The sequence below is a fragment of the Chenopodium album genome, chromosome 10 (assembly GCF_948465745.1).
Source record: "Chenopodium album chromosome 10, dcCheAlbu1.1, whole genome shotgun sequence".
Lineage (NCBI taxonomy): Eukaryota > Viridiplantae > Streptophyta > Magnoliopsida > Caryophyllales > Amaranthaceae > Chenopodium > Chenopodium album.
Window position 1 is genome coordinate 41411420 of NC_137843.1, and position 20287 is coordinate 41431706.

The following is a 20287-nucleotide window of genomic DNA, read 5'->3' on the forward strand; positions in this document are numbered from 1 at the left end:
TACCATGGTGATGGGAATGAGAAGAAGAGTGATGTGGGAATTGATGTAAAGGTTGAAAATTTGCAAGAGTTTTCAAGAGAATGCAACAATACTAACTTCAAATAAGCTTAAATTGCGCAGACAACTAATACCCTAAACTGACGACAACTAATTTTGTGAAAGTGACTCTAAATTGTGAAAAAAGGAGTGATCTAAAGAATCTATCTTCAATGGAGAATTCCATATGCACATGAATTGGAAGAGATGAACATAGAAGAAGAAAGATTTTACCTCAGAAGTTGCTTCAACTGATGGGAAAGCTCAAAAGCCGCATCAATGGAGAATTCAGAGTATGTACTTCAAGCCTGCAATGGAGTAGAGGGAAATTACTCCTAAATTCCACAAACCCTGTGCCTTATTTGATAATTTTGAGTACATTAGGGTTTACGGGATAATCTATTACTTGTATGAATTTAAAAGAGAGGAAATTGAATATATATAATTAATGATAAACCTTAGCTTTTGAAATGTGAAATTCGATAATTAAGAAACAAATTACCTCGCAAGCTGCTTCAATGGAGGGAAAAGCCTAGAAGTACCTTCAATGAAGTGAAGTGAGAGAATTACCACCACCAGAATACCAATAGGAGACATGGAGAGGAGGAAATTAAGGGAGAAAGAGGAGAAAGGATGCTAGAAATTGAGAGGATGGGTGCAATTTTTGGTATAAAGAGCTTTATAATCAGAGGAATTCAGGGAAAAAGGAAGAAGAGAAGAGAAGAGTTAGGCAGCAATTAATTATTTTTTTTTTATTTTTTTATTTTTTGTTTTTTCTCTCTCTCTTTTTTTTTTTATTTTTTTTACGGGAGGCAGCAATTAACTTGGACCAAGGGCACAGAAGGAATTTCGGGCATTAAGGGCACTTCGGTAAATGCACTGTTGTTAAACTACAATAGAAGTTCTCATATTTTAGTAAGGGTTATAGATACATCGTCTCATAAATTTAAGAACCACATCTTTAAGTGTTTTGACTTATATACTATGTTAAACATATGCGCTGTAAAACAAAGTTCTTTTCTTTTAATTTGCACTTGAATTACTACATCAATGAGTTCCACTCATTAGTGTATAAAGAGAAAAGATATGTTAGTTGTCGACAAATTGAGTTTTCAACTCAATACTTCATGTTTATCAAAACTGTCTAATATTTTAATTTGAATACATGATGTCCAGCTGTCCTATTGAACTTAGCCATAAAAGTCATTTATGAGAAGTTGTATTTTTGAAATGCATTTTCTTTTCTTTGAGAACCATTCTCAAAAGGTTTTCTTTTACCAATCGTGGAAACATTATAATTCGATTTAGAATTATAAAAATATAAGTGCAAAGTATAACCATTTAGCAAGTTAACATAATCAGCTTTTGAAATACATGCAAAACTAGCTATTTCAATCAACTTATTAACACTTTATTCAATTTAAAATTTGTCAAATATGATTGAATAAAACGATTCCAAGATCCCAAAACTCAATAAGTGATTCAGCACGCTTTGGCTTGTCTTAACACTTAATATTTTAAGGTAAGCAATATAATTACTTATAGCTCTAAGCTATGTTGGTTCGATAAATCCTCGCATCTAATGCTTTTCTTGACGATTATCTCCTTTTCCACGACATCTAAGGACTCCTTATTGATATAGTTGAGTTTAACTAAAACTAACATGTATATGATGCCTTGGTTTAGCAAGCCCACCAACATACTTACTTCCTTAGGAAAGTAGTAATGCCTTGCTTTGGCATAGCCCATTACTATTCACATTAAATTAGTTCGGTAAGTGTCATTTTAGAATGACAATTTTAACTCAATATTCTTTGGGACTTAGTGTAGGATTTTAGATACTCTAAGCGGAATTGCATGAATCATGAGCATCTAATCACCAAGATCATTACATAACACATAAAGAACAAGTAATTATACCTTTGAAGCGTGAATCTTTGTGAGATCGAGCAAGAACAACTAGAGATAAAGAGCCCTAAGCGTGATCCTCTACTTGGTCCATGAGCATAGATTAAATCTCCACTAATGCTAGTTAGTCGTGATTGAACCCTTCAATCAACCTTCTATAGAGAAGAGAGAAGAGAGAAGAGAGACATGAACTAACCACGAACCACCAACACAAACACCACGAGCTGTTGGGTTTCGTGAGTCCAACCCACCGCGGAAGGAAACCCGAGCCAGGATCACACTCACAATAATTATAACCATAAAGCATCATTAGCTTAAACACCAAGATTAAGAAAGAGATTAATACCTTTGCCGCGTGCTTTGCTCACTTAATTGAGCTCTTCTTTCGAAAGATCTTAGCCCCGCTCACACGAGGACCTCCAACGAAGTCCACTCGCAACCCGAGCACCGAAAATGGTCTATTGCTTAGGAGTTAGCTAAGCCCGACCTAAACCCGAGTATTAATTGTGTACAAAGGTTTTCACAATGGTGATGCCTTTTTCAACACTTACTCAAGCAATTTTCCTAATACCCCAACTTGGGTATTTATAGGGAAAATCAAGAGTGAGAAAAGCTCACCCATCAATGTGGGAGATTTGATTTTTCCATTTTATTTTAAATCAAAAATAAAATTAATAATCAAGCTACTAATAAATCAACAAGTGGCATGCTCACAAGAGACGTTAGGTAAGGACCATTTGGAGAAGGGAGGACCAAACTTGCTCCCCACTCCCTCTCCCATAGCCGGCCAACACAACATCAAACAACCAATTATTTCGCGCCATGTGGCAGCCCCACACTTGGGCACCAAGGCACCCAAGGTGGGCTGCCAGCCACTGCTATGCCCTTCGGCCCAGCAGGCCACGCACATATGTGCGAGCTGCTGGCCATGGCCTGCTAGCATGCATCGCACATTTGTGTGGGCTACTGGCCAGGCCTGCTACTAGCAAGCCACGCACATTTGTGCGGGCTGCTGGCCGAGGCTGCTAGCACGCCACGCACATTTGTGGGGCTTGCTGGCTAAGGCCCTGCTAGCATGCCACGCACATATGTGCGGGCTACTGACCAGCCTAGCTAGCCAAGGTGCGCTAGCACGCACCAGCCAGCCTAGGCTCGGCTTGGTGCGCTTGATAGCTTGGTGCGCTTGCTAGCCACCTTGCTAGGCCATAAGTCCCTAGCACTCGGGCACTCCGATGCTAGGGGTATTTTAATCATTTTGTTGATTTATTAGTAATTTTCTCGTCTCGTCTTTTATCATTTTCGACTCGACTTCCAATGCTCAGTTTCGACGATCCAAGCTAGAATTTCCAACGTATAAATAATCATTACTCAGTTGACTAATTAATTCCTTTCTAATTAATTCGTCGCTTCGGTTCGTTAGCTTCTTGGGTGTGACCCGAAGGGTTCAGTCAAGATTAAGCTGTGATATTAATTATACATTAATATTACTGATCGGAAGCGGTCTCCACCCAGGCATTCCGATCACTTGACCTCACTGAATAATTAGCTTTCTAATAATTCCGAACCATATATCAGAATAATACACTTGTTTGAAGGACACCATTCCTTTACAAGTGCACTTTTAGTGTATACCCTTTTAACTATATCACTTAATGTCTTCTTCATGAACTATAAGGTAAGATTTATTTGTCATCCTTATTATGTCCAGAAGTGTTTCTCGATCCCCGAGTCCGACTGTCAATAAACAGATGGTTTCTAAAATCCATCCGAGCACGGCCATGCATTTTACTGTCTCGCTCTTCGAGAGGCCTTGTAAACAACAAAAACATCTTCCCTATTTTAGTAGGGGGACATTCCCAGTCTTGTAATGTAGCTTCTCTTACTGAGAGGACCTAGCCGCTCGAGTGTTGCCGTTATAATCCCCTTTTACGGCAGACGTTTGACAACACCAAAGCGGACTAGTACTCAAACAAGAGAACTCACAATACTCATGGTCGAGGAAATAGGTTCCGATAGCCATAATGAGAAGTATACTTATGACGATTTTTAATCTCTTAAAGTATTCTCATAGGTCGATCCAATATAGTTCTAAACCAATACCTGTACAAATGATTTATGACAATCATGTCCTTGTAGCACAAGAAACGGTGCAATAAATCAAACTACACACTAATCTCAAGTGGTCATTAACCGTCCATTGTTTAAATGACCTTGATTAGGGATAATTCTCGATTATAATATTCAATGTTCACTTAATAGGTGTTTCCTTACCAAGACTGGTCTTGATACCCTATTTTTGATATTCTCATAATCGAATGGACTCATTATTTAATCCTAAACCACAATTAAATAGCAAATGGAGTAATAAAATATTGCATGAAATTTAAATTACTCCAAAACTTGAATGGTTTTTCTTATTGTCTTACATTAAATGTTCAAAAATTAACTAAAACACTAAACAGGGAAATCAAAGCCAGTCTCCAACGTGCCTGATTCCCATTGCCTCAACGTGCTTGTTGTGCTTCACTTGAGGCAAAGGTTTAGTAAGTGGATCGGCTACATTGTCATCCGTTCCAACTTTACAAATTATGATTTCACCTTTTGATTTCCATTCTCGAATCATGTAAAACTGCCGCTTGACATGTTTGACCTTCTGATGTTCCCTTGGCTCTCTGGCGTGAGCAATAGCACCATTATTGTCACAACAGAGGGCTATTGGACCCTTGATTGAGGGTACAACATCAAGTTCACCAACAAACTTACGAATCAAAACAGCCTCCTTAGCTGCTTCAGCAGCTGCCAAGTATTCGGCTTCAGTTGTGGAATCTGCAGTTGTGCTCTGCTTGGCACTCTTCTAACTAAATGCTCCTCCATTTAAACATAACACATATCCAGATTGCGATTTGAAATCATCTCTGTCTGTTTGGAAGCTCATGTCGGTATAACCTTCAACAACTAATTCCTCTAAACCACCATACACTAGGAATTTATCCTTGTTCCTTTTCAGGTACTTTAGGATATTCTTGGCCGTAGTCCAATGGGCCTTTCCTAGGTCTGATTGGTAACGGCTTGTAGCACTCAAGGCATACGATACATCTGACCTAGTACATATCATGGCATACATGATCGATCCAATAAGCGAAGCATATGGAATCTGGTTCATTCTTTCCCGCTCATCAGGTGTCTGTGGACATTGCTTCTTGCTTAGGATTATGCCATGTGACATGGGTAGGTGACCTCTCTTGGCCTCCTCCATGCCAAATGGAGACAGTACCTTATCAATATAAGTACTTTGGCTCAATCCAATCATCCTTTTCGATCTATCCCTATAGATCTTGATGCCTAGTATGTATTGAGCCTCTCCCAAGTCTTTCATTGAGAAACACTTTTCGATCCAGGCCTTTACAGACTCTAACAACGGAATGTTGTTTCCAATGAGCAATATGTCATCTACATATAAGACTAGGAAGGCAATGTCTCTCCCACTGACCTTCTCGTAAATACAAGATTCATCTGGATTTTTATAAAACAAAACTTACTAATGGCTTCATCGAATCGCAAATTCCAACTCTTGTAGCTTGCTTTAGCCCATAAATGGACTTTCTAAGCTTACAAACTTTCCTAGCATTGTTTTGGTCGATAAAACCTTCAGGCTGTGTCATATGCATAGTTTCTTCCAAAATACCATTGAGGAAGGCGGTTTTGACGTCCATATGTCATATTTCATAGTTGTAATATGCAGAAATTGCTAAGAGGATCCAAACGGATTTAAGCATTGCGACTTGAGAAAAGGTTTCATCGTAATCAATACCATGAACTTGCCTGTAACCTTTTTCTACCAATCTAGCTTTGTAAATGAATACGTTTCCATCTTTGTCGGTTTTCAACTTGAAAATCCACTTACATCCGATAGGTGTGTAACCTTCGGGTAAGTCAACCAAGTCCCAGACTTGATTTTCAAACATGGAATCCATTTCAGATCTCATGGCCTCTTTCCATTTAGCAAAGTCGGTGCTTGCCATCGCTTACTTGTAGGTTGCCGGTTCATCTCCATCCATAATCAAGATGTCCTGATTCTCGGTTAATACTGTACCAAGACATCTATCAGGTTGAGATCTCGGCCTCTGAGACTTACGTAGGGTAACGGACTGAGCATTTGCATTGTCTGTTTGACTTTGCACATTTTGACCACCGTCTACAGATGCTGTTTGAGCACTTTGACTGTCAATCTGATTTTGTTGCTCATCCTGTCGAACTTCGTTAAGTTTGATTTTCCTCCCACTTGTCATTTTGGAAAGGTGCTCCTTATCCAAAAAGACAGGTGCTCCTTCTCCAAAAAGACACCATCGCGAGCAACAAAAACTTTGTTCTCCGATTTGTTGTAGAAGTAATACCTTTTGGTTTCTTTTGGGTAGCCCACAAAGTAAACCTTGTCAGATTTGGGATGAAGTTTGTTAGAAATCAATTTCTTGACATATGCTTCGCATCCCCATATCTTTAGAAAAGACAACCGAGGAGGTTTCTTCGTCCATAGCTCGTATGGAGTCTTTTCTACAGCTTTTGATGGAGCACGGTTCAATGTTAGTGCCGCAGTTAGAAGTGCGTGTCCCTAGAAAGAGATAGGAAGATCACTAAGACCCATTGTAGATCGTACCATGTCTAACAAGGTTCGATTTCTCCTTTCGGATACTCCGTTCCATTGTGGAGTTCATGGAGGTGTCAATTCTGAAAGTATACCTTTTTCTTTCAGATGGTCATCGAATTCTTGGCTCAAGTATTCACCACCTCGATCCGATCGAAGGGCTTTGATTTTCTTGCCAAGCTGATTCTCAACTTCACTCTGAAATTCTTTAAACTTTACAAACGATTCAGATTTGTGCGACATGAGGTAGACATAACCATGTCTACTATAGTCGTCTGTGAAGGTGATAAAATATCGATGTCCATTTCTTGTGGCGGATCTCACTAGTCCACATACATCGGTGTGTATTAGACCTAATAAGTCTCCTTCCCTTTCTCCCAGCTTGGAGAATGGCTGCTTAATCATATTTCCTTATAAACATCCTTCGCAATTCTCAAACGATTGCAAATTTGAAAGAGTCAAGAGCACCTTCTTGTAGAAGTTTCTTGATGCGTTAGATGTTAATTTGGCCAAGACGACAATGCCACAAGTACGTTTAATTTGACTCCATGGTTTTAGCCCATTTGGCGGTATTATTCAAATTGTAAAATTGTTTGTCCAAAGAAAGCACATAAAGACAATTTTCAGAATGTGCAATACCATATAAAACATTATCGAGATAAAACGAACATTCATTGTCCTTTACTCGAAACTCAAAACATTTGGCGTCCAATGCCGAAATGGAAATAATGTTTTTGGTAATGTTGGGAACATAAAAACAGTTTTCAAGTTCCAAAACAAGCCTAGAGGGCAAAGTCAAACTGAGAGTTCCTACGGATATGGCTGCAATTCTAGCTCCATTGCCGACCCAGAGATCAACCTCTCCCTTCGCTAGCTTCCTAATGTTCCTTAGTCCTTGAGAATTGGAACAAAGGTGTGAGCCACATCCGGTATCTAATACCCATGATGTTGAGCTAGTGAAGTTTAGATCTATAACGAATATACCTGATCTAGAAGCAACGGTTCTGTTCTTCTTATCTTCCTTGAACTTGAGGCAATCTATCTTCCAATGTCCCTTCTTCTTACAATAGCAGCATTCGGAATCAGATTTAGAAGACGCTACCTTCTTCTCCTTGTTATCCTTGGTAGCTTTAGACTTAGGCGAAAAGGTCTTCTTCTTACCCTTCCCCTTAAAGCCTTTCTTCTTCTTGCCCGAGAATTTGAACGGCTTTCCCTTTTTTATCATGAGCATGTCATGCTTGTCCTCATCCTTGATCGTTTGCTTGGCTTGCTTCAACATACCATGAAGCTCGGTGAGGGTTTTCTCCATGTTGTGCATGTTATAGTTCATCTTGAACTAATCATAACCTTTGTGCAGCGAGTGGAGAATGATGTCAATTACCATCTCGGTTGAATACCCCGCATCAAGCCTTTCCATGTTCTCAAACAATCTTATCATTTTGAGTACATGTGGGCTGACTGGCTGTCCTTTCTTGAGGTTGCTCTCAAGGATCTGCCTGTGGCTTTCAAACCTTTCAGTTTGAGCCTGCTCTTGGAACATGTTCTGCAGCTCAGAAATGATCTCAAAAGATGTCTCCTTTTCAAAGAAAGTCTTTTAAAGCTCAGGAGACATTATGGCCATCATGATGCATTTGACATCCTGATTGGCACTTTGCCATCGGTTTAGGGCTTCCTGAGTCACCTCCTCATTGGGAGTCTCGGGAATTTCCTCATCAAGGACATATTCCTTTTGTTCTTGCATGAGAACTATACGCAAGTTCCTTTGCCAATCAAGAAAATTTGGCCCACTCAACTTCTCCTTGTCGAGATTTGAGCGCAACGAGAATTGGTTGTTTGAGTTATTTAAAGACATGATTCTACAATTGAAAGAATTTGAATTGAAAAGCCATTCTTAAAACTTAAATAAGATTGAAATCATGCATTTTAATCAAACTTATTTAAAATGTCTTATTCACACATTAAAATTATCCCTGTTTTTGTGAGAATAAGTCGATTCCAAGATCTAAAGAAATAAAGAGTAGCTAAGCATGCTTTGGCTTGTCTTAACACTCAATCTCCTAAGGTATGCAACGCTTTGCTAATGGCTCCAAGCCACTCTTGGTTGGATAAATCGTTGCATCTAATGCGCTCTCAACAACTTATCCACTTTGCCACGACATGTTAGGACTCCATCACTCATATCGTTGAGTATAACCAAAACGAATTTGCATACCCGGTATGCCTTATGTATCCTAGGGAGTAATAGTGATGCCTCGCTTTGGCGTAGCCCATCACTACTCTCAATAGGTCGATAAGTGTTGTTTTAGAATGGCAATTTCACTCAATATTTTAGGGACTTAGGGTTTCTATGTTGGTTGATTTAAGTGAACTTAATTAATCATCATAACAATCGAAATCCTAAACATGCATCTAACATATAATTCAAATATAAATATTCATAAATAGATATATATCGAAAACATAAATAAAGATGCATTTGGCAACTAGCATGACCCCTTGAGTCTTCGAGTCTTCAAGAGACGACTTTTGCAACTTCATGGCTTCGTCTTCTAAGAACCTCCGTCTTCAAGACATAACCATAATTATGCAAATACTAGTATCTACGATTAGGACTAATCTAAATATTAAGGTACAAAATACTCAACGGTTTGCAGACCGTATTTAGATTTACAAAAATACATCACAAATCGCAGTCTATATTTTCTATCCTAATCGGGCCCCACTAGTTGCATTTTACAGAACCTGTGAGAGAATATACATTCCATTCATCCATTCACTATTTGTGAATGGCCCATTACACCAATAAACATGTAACAATGCATAAAACACGCGTAAACTAGTAACTAATTTAGGTCGTTAATCCAATTAACATACCTAATTAAAACTAGTCAAAGTTATTTAATAGATTATGTAATTTAGCGCAATTAATAATTGAAGCTCCCACTAAATTCAACATCCATCTTAATTAATCCATTTAATTAAGTCGGTAAGCCCAAATATTTGCAAAAATTAAATTTTGCAAATGCCGCTCAAAAACCGAGGCCTAGCCTCCAACATTTATTAAAATAATTAAAACCAAATTAAATTAATAAAATAATTAAAACGGCAAAAATAAGCAAACATGAAGCCAACCGCATTCAAGTGGCTTACGCACTAAGTACGGGCCATATGCAAGCCAAGGTCGTCTAGCAACCCCGGACTATACGGCTTGGTGCATATGCCTCCACCACCCTACGTAGCACTACCTATGTCAAGCTTAGTAGCGTTTGCTACGGGTTACATGATGGTAGGCACACTCACTAAGGCTGCTTGACCCTTCGCACAAAGCACTAAGCAACGCACACACACCATCTCAATGCACGCACCAGCCATGGCTAGCCACGACCAGCACAGCAGCACGCACGGTGTGCGTTGCTGCCGCACCACGCTGTTGCTCGTTGCTGGCTGGCGCGCCATGATGCTGGCAGCGAGCAGCAGCCACGGACACAGCACAGCCGCAGCGCGCTGCTGCCTGGCTGGTGCTGCTATGTTGCTGTTGCGGCTGGGCACACTAGCCACGCTGCTAGTGTGTGGCGCGCACCAGGAATCACCAACCTTGGCAGCCACATGCGAGCTGAATAGCAGCCCAACTAGCCCAAGGGGTGTATCCTTGGTTTGTATGCCATACTCTCAGGATATAAAATTCGAGTTTTTTGTGTGACTAAATAATTAATTCTAAATTAATTTTAGAACTAATTTAATGAGCAAAATGAAAAATTAATACAAGTCCAACTTAAATTAAAATTCATTAAGGTGCACTTAACCAAAATTATTTCCAGGAACCATTCTTTAATAAAATTGGTTTAACTTGGTGCAATAAAAATAAATAAAGGGTAATCACTCACTATTAATTTAATTAATTTAAATTAATCATGAGATTTTGACAAAATAAAAGGGAGATGGAAATATGAACACAAAATTCAATATAAAGATTCCAACTTTAACACTTGTGAATCCTTGAAAAATTATATCTTCCAATATGAAGATAAATGAAACTTCTATCACAAGATTCAAACTTTATGATTCCAACCAACTTAATACATGATTAAATCAAAAGTTCAACCAAAAAATTCATGGAATTTAGTAACTCAAATTTTCAATCACTTAAAATAATTAAAGATTGAGTCTTTAGTACTTAGAAGCAACAAAGAACAAATTTTTCACACTTTAATGCAATGGATTTGCAATTATATGAAAATAAAAACCAATCTTTCAAGCACCAATTACTACCAAGTAACCATGCTTAAAGAGGTTTAAAATTGCATATAAATTAAGGAAAGAACCAAATACATAACCACCATAAATATGCCATAAAGATTCAAGGTTAGAAAGACTTAAATTTTTTTCGTCAAAACGAAAAATTCCTCAAAAAAGGCATTTCTGGTCGTTTTTTGGCTAAAAACACAGTCCTAAAGGGTAAAACCATTTCTAGAACGCCTTTTCCACCCAAAATTCACTATTTTGGGGCGAAAATCTGGGTTCGGGGCTGAAATCAGCAATAATACGGGCTTAAAAATAATAAAACCGAGCTGCTAATCTAATCAACTACTTAAAACAAGAAAAATTAAGCCATAACAACACCTTGAAAAATATGTTTATAAAAATAAATGAGCAAGGCTCCGATACTGCTGTTGGGTTTTGGTGAGTCCGACCCACCACGGAAGGAAGCCTGAGCCAAGATCACACTCACAATAATTATAACCATAAAGCATAATTAGCTTAAACAACAAGATTAAGAAAGAGATTAATACCTTTGTCGCGTGCTTCGCTCACTTAATTGAGCTCTTACTTCGAAAGCTCTTAGCCCCGCTCACACGAGGACCTCCAATGAAGTCCACCCGCAACCCGAGCATCGAAAATGATCTATTGTTTAGGAGTTAGCTAAGCCCGACCTAAACCCGAGTAATTAATTGTGTTCAAAGGTTTTCACAATGGTGATGCCTTATTCAACACTTACTCAAGCAATTTTCCCAATACCCCAACTTGGGGTATTTATAGGGAAAATCAAAAGTGAGAAAAGCTCACCCATCAATGTGGGAGATTTGATTTTTCCATTTTATTTTAAATCAAAAATAAAATTAATAATCAAGCTAATAATAAATCAACAAGTGGCATGCTCACAAGAGAGGTTAGGTGAGGACCATTTGGAGAAGGGAGGACCAAACTTGCTCCCCACTCCCTCTTCCATAGTCGGCCAACACCACATCAAGCAACCAATTATTTTGCGCCATGTGGCAGCCCCACACTTGGGCACCAAGGCACCCAAGGTGGGCTACCAGCAGCTACTATGCCCTTCGGCCTAGTAGGCCACGCACATATGTTCGATTTGCTTGGCCGATGCTTGCTGCCAGCAAGCCACGCACCAATGTGCGGGCTGCTGGTCGTGGCCTGCTAGCATGCCTCGCACATTTGTGCGGGCTACTGGCCAGGCCTGCTGCTAGCAAGCCACGCACATTTGTGCGGGCTGCTGGCCGAGGCTTCTAGCATGCCACGCACATTTGTGCGGGCTGCTGGCCAAGGCCCTTCTAGCATGCCACATACATATGTGCGGGCTGCTGGCTAGCCTAGCTAGCCAAGGTGTGCTAGCACGCACCAGCCAGCCCAAGCTCGGCTTGGTGCGCTTGCTATCCACCTTGCTAGGCCATATGCCCCTAGCACTCGGGCATACCGATGCTAGGGGTATTTTAGTCATTTTCTTGATTTATTATGTAATTTTCTCGTCTCGTCTTTTCTTTTATCATTTTCGACTCGACTTCCGACGCTCGGTTTCGATGCTCCAAGCTCGAATTTCCGACGTCTAAATATTCATTACTCGGTCGACTCATTAATTCCTTTCTAATTAATTCATCGCTTCGGTTCGTTAGCTGCTTGGGTGTGACCCAAAGGGTTCAGTCAAGATTAAGCTGTAATATTGATTATACATTAATATTACTGATCGGAAGCGGCCTCCACCCAGGCATTCCGATCACTTGACCTCACTGAATAATTAGCTTTCCAATAATTTCGAACCCTCTATCAGAATAATACACTTGTTTGAAGGACACCATTCCTTTCACGAGCCACCTAGGAGGGTTGCCGGCCGTATGGACGTTGTAGACACCTGAAAATGTGTTTCTTTTTCGGGAGAAAGTCGGTACCCTCCACTCATGAGAAAAATGATGGAAATTTTTTGCTTTTGCATCTTCGTTTGCTTGTGTCTGCACACACACTCAAATCATACACATACACACACAATCACAAGTCATACACATTACATGTCATGTCAAGTCATGCATGGTCATGTCAGTTGGTCTGGTCAATCACAGTATATGCGAGTCCCTTGGCAGATTTCATTTTATAACCATAGCCCACGTTCGAGGATAAGAGAACCATTTATAGCCCACGTTCGGGGACAAGCGGTCCATCTACAGCCCACGTTTGGGGAAAAGCGACCCATTTACAGCCCACGTTCGGAGACAATCGAACCATTTATAGCCCGCGTTCGGGGACAGGCGAACCATCTATAACCCACGTTCGGGGACAAGCGAACCATTTACGTCCCACGTTCGGGGATAATTGAACTATCTACAGCCCACGTTCGGGGACAATCGAACCATTATCATTTTTCAAATATTTAATGATCATCTCCTAGGCGAAGGAGATTCATGGAGCAAGGTTCTCGACACACAAAGACTTGCAATCTCATCATCAGACAAGCTTTTCCTCAGGCATGGAAAATTTTCGGTCGTTGCCACCTCTCAATGCGAAGAAGTCAGCGATTATATCATCTATCAACATTCCTCAAGCATGGAAAATTCACAACAATGTTTATCCGGTGGATTTCTTATGGCATAGAAAACTACCAAATTTATTTTCCACTGATACACTAGTGTCAGATACGCATTCTATCCCTTTACACTATTATCTGTGGAACTAACATTTTTCTGCAGGTATTGACGTATAAAGAATGATTTAGGGTCGTAGAACGTCTTAAATCATTCTTCGTCCCTACCGACTACTTTGACTATCGTATTCGAAACTGACGTTTCTACAAACTCAGTCAAAGTGGGGGCTTCTGTAATGTAGACACAAAATTGTATCTCCCCAAAAACCAAACCCAGTGATGAGTACTTTTCACGTCATTTAATTACCGAACGAAGTGAAATGTGAAAGAGTCTCGTGATGCCTCCGTTTTAATAAAGATACTTCTTTTTGTTTTCGAAAATGTTTCTTTTCGTACCTTATTTATGAAAAATGTCCGATATAATTTAATTTGGTCCATGATATGGGTCTAATAATAGTGTATTTGGATAGGGCTTGAAAAGAGCTTTCCAACAATATATTATAAGCCCAATTCCGATGAATAATGAGGAAGTTATGTCCCAAATATTAAATTGGATAAATGAGTTTTATGCCCCGACCCAATGATCAAGTGGAGAGTCTATTAATTATCATTCCTAAAATTATTAGGAATTACTTTAATTTTCTAGAATAATCTAGAAGGTTATTTTAAGTTCTAACGAGATTAGGATCAATAATTATATATTTTAGAAAAGATAAAGAATTTTAGTTGAAATAAAGCAAGTGTTTTAAAAAGATTTAATCTGATTTTTTATGATAAAGTACGGACTCTAATTATTCAATTATATTGGAAAAAGGACTCCGTACGACAAAATATTATCCCGGAATACCATCGCACTACGACAGGTCCATCGCGCCGCAATAGGCCTGTCACGCCACGATGGGAGTAATTTTACTTCGATTGGAATTCGATCTTCTCTTATCGTTTTCGGATGTTTTTCTCTATAAATAGGGTCATATTTCCCCGTTATTAATCATCAACAATAATCTTTCTATTCTCTCTCTCAAAGCTAGAAGCTTATTCTTTCTCCATCTTTCAAGCCTTGCCTTTTCAATATACAACATACGTCCATCATGAGAGTTAGACACACCTAGCCAAGCTCGAAATTGCCTTCACCCTAGACGTGAAAGGTTGATAATTTCTGAGGGTTTGGTCCCAAATCCCTATTTCAATTATTTAAATTAATTGTTTGATTTAATATTTTTATTGAAGTTACTAACGTGTGTATTGTTTTGATAGAAAGAGGTATGAGGCATCAAAGTTAGTAATTTCATTACTCTACTTCTTTAGAAAACATGCTTAGATTATTTCAATTCCTAGTATAATGTTAGGATGTCTTTATGATTCCTAGTATCATGTTTAGGGTATTAACTAATATTTCTAATATCGTGTATGTTTCTAGTATCATGATTAGGTTGCTTCCTATTTCTTTTATTATGTTAGTATCATGTTACCGCTAAAGCTTTAATCTTTATTGTTTAGTGACATGCTAGGATTTGTTATTAATCATGTTAGTATCATGCCTAGGATCTTGATAATATTATTATGCTTTTATGAGATTGAGATTGATTATGATGATGATGATGATGATGATGATTATTGTCAATAATCATTATGTTACTTGATATTATTGTTATTGCTTGATCACGCCCTCTCTTGCAAGTTTAAAGGGAATGAATTTGTACTTGAAATCACGCTTAATAAGATAATAAATAATTTTGATTTTAGGCTAATATGATTTTAATTCAAGTGATCGCCAATAATAGATTTGTTTGTGTATTAATAATCAATCAACATAGATTAAACAGGTTTATGATTAATATATTGATTATATGTTGATCGAAAAGCGCACATGAATATGAGAAGAATAAAGTAGAGGCCTATTTAGGGAAGGTTTAATCTCTTATAAGTTGGATTTGTACCTTCATCCCCGAATATCCATTCATGGTTTAGGACCACAATGGAATTAGCAATCTGTAGGATCGTGAAGGGGTGTAACCTTCACCCTATGAACGGTTTACAAGTTCCTAAAACTTGTTGGCGACTTTTTTGCTCTAGCTTCCTTTCCTTTGGACGCCACCATGCTTAAGTGTATGATCACAGTTGGGCTCAAGTATGGGATGCTTGAAATTATTCCCTACAGTTTTTGTCGACTTCACTGGGGAGGATTTCTATATTAATATCTAAAATTTATTTTGACAATAATTTAGAATGAGTGGATGAGACTCGAAAAGTTTTAATTATTCATGTGCGTAATTTTGATTGACATTATTGGCATAAGTATAAAAAAAGGTCCGCATTGGAAAGACCATCCGTAATGCGTAAAAAACATAGGCTTTTTATACGTACGAAATTTGGGAAATATCTTTCACAACTAGAATCGAAAATACGCTGCGAAAATCGAAAAATTCTAAGAAAATAGAAAACTGCTGAGGCATGTAGGAACCGTTGCTGAGAGAACAGAGCCCATCACAGTGCGATGGCTCTATCGTGATGTGATAGCAATATCGCGACGCGACAAGGCCGTCTCCTCGCGATTGTCCCTGTTTTCTCGCGCCATGTTCTTCCAATACCGAGCTAGACATCTGCCTTCTTCCTTTGACCGGTTCTAGTACTGTTTGGTCAATTTTACTTCCTGATTGAGTTTTTCCCTCTCTTCTGAAACCCATATGTGTTCTACATATGGCTATAACCCTTTGGGAATTCACGCTCCATCTACCCAATCGAATGCTCATTGCAACGAAGGGTACATCCGAGTTTGTGAATTCACCAAACCATACGCGTCAACCCTTGTGGGGTCCCATCCATACACGCCAACCCTTCCAAAGGTAAGGCTTCCGCGCGATCCATCGGACTCATAACCATGGACCCTCATTAGAATCTTTATCCTTGAACTTTAGAGAATTAGGGCCATGGTTAGGTTGCAAACTCATCGCATCATATTGTGCTTACTTGACTACTTGTGCATCTCTTGCTTGTGCATAGCATGTATGTGTTTATACTAATCGTTTGTTTGGCTTGTGTTTAAGTCTAAATAAACTGATTAATGACTATATAGGACTTTGTTTAATTAATTAATTAATTAATGATTAAAGTTCAATAGAATTGAATAAAAACAACTTAGCATGACCATAGGCTTGCCCCTTTTAAAGCCAGACGCTAGAAATATGTGCAGACTGATGTTTTAGTAATGACGCGGAGGTCTAGCCTGTGGCGCGACACGCAAGTGTTCGGCACGACGCGATAGCAATATCGCGCTGCGATAGCTCATGCGCTATGCAACAGTGCCATTGTTTGCGCGATGGTCCAATTTGCTGCTTGTGTCTTTGCGCCAAGTCTGTTTAATTAATTTATTAATAACCAAACTCTCATTCAGTCCTCAATCGAGTCTAGACACATTGTCCCATGGTCTTACACAAGTGTTAAGCATGCCACTTTCACTCACTATTTTAAAGAACACACTTTATGTATATTTCACTACGACCATGTATAGAGAGTCTTGTGTGCGCGTGTTTTCCGTCATTTTTTTAGGGGGGTAAGTGGGATATTATTGTAGACACCTACTATTGGCCTCTTGTCTCGAAAGGAAGTGCGATGATGTTACAAAAACCCGTTCTTCATGCTAGATCAAAGTTGAAGTGTTTATGGACTACGAAATGCATTATGAAGTAATTTAAAATCCATATTTGAGACCAAGCTATCTTAGAGCCTTGTTCGATTAATAATTAGGCCTAAAACGTGGTCATACATGTTCAAACTTGATTAATAACGGACCTAAATGCGACAAATGCAATGATTCGATCCAATGGATCTTACATCGATGAAAACCGATCCAAACAGATAAAGTAACCATCATAATTCCGTGGATGGAATACATATATGGATAAAACTTTCAAAGAGCTTTCCAACGGTATATTATAAGCCCAATTTCGAGCTAAAACGAAGAAGTTATGATCAAAACACTAAACTGGGCCCTAAAACCGACACCCTTGCACTCCAACGGCCATATCTTTTAATCCATAAAATATTTTAACCTAATTCTAATGGCATTGGAAAGTAGACATTAAGATATTTCCAATTATATCTCCCACACCATAATCCAACTTCTTAATCAATAGTCATGGAAGTTTTAAAAACGCGTTTCTGTGTTAGGCAAACCGCACCACGCGCAACTGTTAGAGTTGCGCACGCCACCTGATGGCACGGCTCTAAAACCCTAAACCTAGATTACTATGCCTATAAATAGGGGTCTTCGTTCAAACCTAAAGGGGACCGAAAAATCAGAATTCTAATCCTAGCATTCTCTAAACCCTAATCTCTCAAGTTCTCTTACTATCATACTACTTTTCTTCTCTCTTCCCAAATACTTTCCAACCCTAGTTGAATCCATTGAAGTCCTTGGAGGTACGAAGAAGAAAGAAAGTCCATAAACGCATTAAACGGAGATTTAACATAAAAGAAGAACGGTTAGTTTCCGGAGCACTTAGATAAATCACTTTTCTTTTATTATTTTAATAGCTTTAACTGAGTAAATAGTATTGTTTGATCACTTTTAACAAACTTTTAATTAATTAAATTCACGTAGTATTCTTGTGTTAATCAAGACTAGAATTTGAATAATTAATTGATTGTTTTATCACCTAAGTCAAGGCGAACATTGTTTATTTTTTGTTCTTTTCACGAATTTGATTAAACAAAAGAATAACGACTTTTGCAATGTAATTCCCACGTGATTAATGCTTGTAAATAAAATCAACTAATTTAGTTTTTAGGAGTCACGTTGCATATATTGTTTGGTAATGAAATTGTGAAAAAGGAAGAGCTAGTAGAGGCCGTACTAGGGCTAGGATAGCAATTCCCCCCTAAAGGGAACGTTATTTTAGTACCCTCGCTCCCGAACTCATTTCTGGTACACGTAGACCAATTTCGGCATGGGTAAACTTACGATTCGTGCTAAATATCGCTTGAAATCTACTCGGGAGAAAGGCATGAACGAGGTTTATGAGTTTTCCTAAAACTCATTGGCTACTCCTACTTGTTTCTTACAAAAAAGCGTAATGATAGAATCAGTTCTAATTCATGGTCCCCCAAACAGTCAGGAATTTAAGTCTTAATACACCCTAACAAGTGTAAAGTCTTAGGCTTTTAAAGGGCCTACGATGGGAACACCCTCCTTACAGTGGCGACACCACCTGGGACTTAGATGTTACAAGAATAGTTCTTAGTTATGGTTCATGGTTTCCAGCACTAGGTTACCTATGGGTTGTAGCGAGAACTAACTTGGATAATCTCTAGTTAGAGAGCGAGACTTGAACGCATAATATCTTCCTTTTTCACAAAAGTAAAACCCAAACAAGCAACATTGCATCATGCATAATCATAGCACACTTTAACCATTAGGGATTGGCTCATTGACTAGGGGTTGCCAACACTAGGCTTCTATCCCGAAATCAATAACAATCATCCCACCCATATCGCCAACAAAAAGTTGGGAGAGCTATGTCATGGGTCAACACGTTGAATGATTGATTCGTGCATCGTCCCTTAAGATATGGTACCTTTGGACACCCAAGCCTTGACCTTAGAATAGCATTGTATGCTTTGACGGTTCCTTTTATGTGCTTATGTGACTACATGAATACGTGCTTATTATGTGCTTCGTGTCTAATCTAATTAATTCCAACTTGTTACCTAGAGATATTAAAAAAAAATTCGTAAAAAATGTGGTTTGACAAAAAAATAAAAAAATTGCACTTCGGTTTTCGCAAAAAAAAAAAAAAAACTCTTATCGTTTTTTTTTGCGTTTTCGTAAAAAAAATTGTCGAAATTACCAGGTGGCACGCGCAACAATCAAAGTTGCGTGCGCCCTCCAAGCTCAAGTTCAGAAGTTGCGCGCGGCCCTTCTGCGAAACTCTTTGACTTGCGTGCGCCCACTGGTCAATGTTGAGTTTGACTCATTACGAGCAATGTTATACGGAGAAAACGATATTACTGCTTCAAGGTTAATAATTAAGTAGGTGCTAAAAATATCTCTTTGTTTAACAACGTTGTCTAACTTAGTTATTTTTACTTTGATCGTCTTTTTTCTTTTTCAAAAAGTCCAAAAAAAAACATGTTTTTTATCGTTCTTTTTGCGTTTTTCAAAAAAAAAAAAAAAAAAAAAAAAAACGCGTGTGGCAGATGCTACTCTAGAAGATGCACTTTCCGCCTTAGCGCAAGACGGAAAATTGCGCGCGATATTGTTTTCGATTATGATGATTCATTACGTACTTTATAATCGAACTAATGACATTACTTCTCATAAGGTTTGTCATTAGAAGTTCGCATCCCTTAATAGGACGTCATCAATATTCCCATTCTTAAACATGCCTATTTTCGTGTTCATCATTTTTTTAGTTGTAATTGATCAACCTTGATTTAAGAGTATAATTTATTTATCTCATCTATGGTTTAAAAAGAAAATCCCGAGAACCTTACTTGGGATGATTGGCTCACACGAAAAAAAAAGAAATAGAACGAAAAAAATAATAATAAAAATAAGATCGTTCTACAAAAAAAAAAAAAAAAAAAAGAAGAGTATGACACAAAATTATTATTCTCAAAAGAAAAAAAAAAAAGAGAAGATAATGATTGATAAAACCGAGAAAATGATTTAATTATTTCTTGGATTTTACATTCGGAGGCCATCATTCTTTTTAAGCAAATAATAATATATTATCCTTTAAAGATGAGAAATATGAGAATCATATTTAAAAAAAAACGATATAGATCTCTATTGTAATCTAAATGATCAATAAATACCATAGTATATTTGATCATTT